The following is a 2877-nucleotide window of genomic DNA, read 5'->3' on the forward strand; positions in this document are numbered from 1 at the left end:
GACGGTGGCAAGCTTCTCCCGTATGACATGTTCAAGAGGAAGACACTGCCCAAAGACAAGTTTCCAGCTGGCATCATTGTTCTGGCGCAGCAGAAGGGGTGGATAGACGAGGGATTGGTCCAGGACTGGCTGCGCACAGTCTGGAGTAGTAGGCCAGATGACGGTCTCTACCGACGATGAGGCATGCTAGTCCTGGATGCGGTCAGATGTCACAAGACCGACGACACCAAAGTGATGCTCCATCAGACCAACACCAATCTTGTCGTCATCCCAAGTGGGATGACAATGCTCCTGCAGCCCCTCGATGTGTCCATCAACAAGCCGTTCAAGGACGGGCTATGCTGCTGCTGGTGCAACTGGATAATGAGTGGGGAGAAGACCTACACCAAGAGCAGGAGGCTTACAAAGGTCGACCTTCCGATTATCTGCAGCTGGATCATCAAGGTGTGAGAGCACATACTGTTGAACATCATCAAGCGATCATTTATGAAATGTTGCATCTCCAACAACATGGTCGGCACAGAGGATGACATCATTTGGGAGAAGGAGGCTGCAAATGACGGTGACAGCAGTGGGGACTTGCTATACCCTGATTCAGACAAGGAGTTACATGCCGTCTTTGACGAGGAAAGCACTGACAAGGATTTCTTCAGGTTTAGCTGCAAAGCTTCATCAAATGAAAACGGCCCTTTTCAGGGCCACAGATCCACAAGAAATATGTATGATACTGGTATGAATCCCTTTTCAACCTTTTTCTTGCAACAACAAAAAAAATCCAATATCTATCTCTATATTACTAAAACTCTCATCTTGTATATATGTATGTATGTATGTTCCCGAAATACAGCCAAAATGGTACATGACAGGCCACCTTATTTTAGAGCCACCTAACTCACCATTCGCCTGTGGTGTGCAGTATCAAGTTTCGTTAAAATCGGGCAATGAAAAAAATTATAAAAAAATCAATTCCCGATTCAGTCAAGTACTCTGCAGGAGTATTTGATCAATGCAAACAACCTCAGCGGTATAGTTTGCTGGAGCTATCTTTTTTGTTTTTTCTTGAAATGATTAATTTAATTTTAAAATCTCAAACATTTAGGTTAGACAAAAAACGATTTATTTTTAAGCATAAAATAAACATCGCCATTTTTATCTAATACTTCCTTGTTCATTAACCTCCGCCATCGAAGATGGACGGAGGTTACTGTTTTCACCCGTCTGTTTGTTTGTTTGTTTGTGAACAGTATTACGGAAAAACTCCTGGACGGATTTCGACGAAACTTGATGGGGGTGATTAGGTATGGTCCAAGGATCATGCCATTAGATTTTGGACTTTGCCCAAAGTCCAATATGGCCGCTATGGCGGCCATTTTGAAAAAAAATATTTGAATTTTTGTTTTTGCATTTCTACATGTTTTAAGTGATTTCCAACCCCCCAAAAAATAAATTAGTTAGAGAAAAAAAAACAAAATTTTGCAACTTTTTTCAAAAAAATTTCGATTTTATTTGAAAAATATTTTAATTTTTTTTTGCATTTCTACATGTTTTAAGTGATTTCCAACCCCCCCCCCAAAAAAAATTTGTTAAAGAAAAAACCCCCAGAAATTTTGCACCTTTTTTTTCAAAAAAATTTGGATTTTTTTTTTGGGCATTTCTACACATGCGCATCGATCTAGTTTAGTTTATTCAATCGTGGTTCAGTAGAGTCTGATCCATTTTGACCTACAACGAATAGGATATCAGGTTCACTTAAGTGACCCAGCAGTATTGGCGGCAGAGGTTTTGCACTCTACCGAGTGCTCCCCCTCGAGTTAATAAATAAAATTGTGTTTTGAAGATTACGCACAATAATTTCTTCGACTTTCTTTTCTCCGTTGTTTTTTTCACATTGACGTGCAATATAAAGTTTCGTTCAATCAGGCAACGAAAAAAATTATTTAAAAAATCAATTCCCGATTCAGTCAAGTACTCTTCGGGATTATTTGATCAATACAAACAACCTCAGCAGTATAGTTCGCTGGAGCTATCTTATTATTATTATTATTATTTTTTTTTTATCGAGCGTTGTCACAACGGGAACCCAACGGGTTCATGGGTCGTCGAGTAATATTATAAAATAAGAAAGAAAAATAAAAGTTATTGGTGTTCTCTCCTCTCTCTTCAACTTCTTGAAAATGACAATAAGATTGTTAGACAAAATTAAGCAGACATGGACATGGGAATAAGCATGTTGATACCTGTGTCACTTGTTACATACAAAGTTAATGTACAAACTTTGTATTTAGATCTAAATCAGAAAATAAAATTATCAATATATTCATTTCTTTTGAGGGTGAAAAACATGGGTGCCGTTAATACATGGCCGTGGTTTATACACCAGAAAATATGGTCGCTCAGAGCTTTGGTTCTGAGTGAAACCAAGAGTGCAACACAATTAACCATTTTGAAGTCCATCAAATAATTGAAATTGAGAGATTAACATAAACTTTTTACATCACTGGAGACAGGTACTTTTGCTGTAATACATACATCATTTATCCTTCCTGACTGCAACCTCATATATGTATATATTCTGCTCAGACCCCTTCGGGCTTCGACTTGTGAAGACCCTTCAAAAGCTTAGAACTGTGAAGAGCCAAAAACAAAGCTCGCACCCCCCCAAAAAAAATATAGTGCCATATATGGCACATTCATTTTTATAAGAAAACCCAGAGATATATTGAATCCATCTTGCCTCTCCTTACCTTGTTAACTCACCGTTTGCATTTTATATGCTTGCTTGAATTGGATGCTTTTCAATTTGAGCGGCCCATTATGAGGAAGTCTGCCCCAAGATAATGTCAGCCCCTCCGGGTGATAGAACGCCCTTGAAGCTTT

Source organism: Eptatretus burgeri, chromosome 15 (genome assembly GCF_056783735.1).
Source record: "Eptatretus burgeri isolate ZD-2024b chromosome 15, Ebu_testis_v1, whole genome shotgun sequence".
Classification (NCBI taxonomy): Eukaryota; Metazoa; Chordata; class Myxini; order Myxiniformes; family Myxinidae; genus Eptatretus; species Eptatretus burgeri.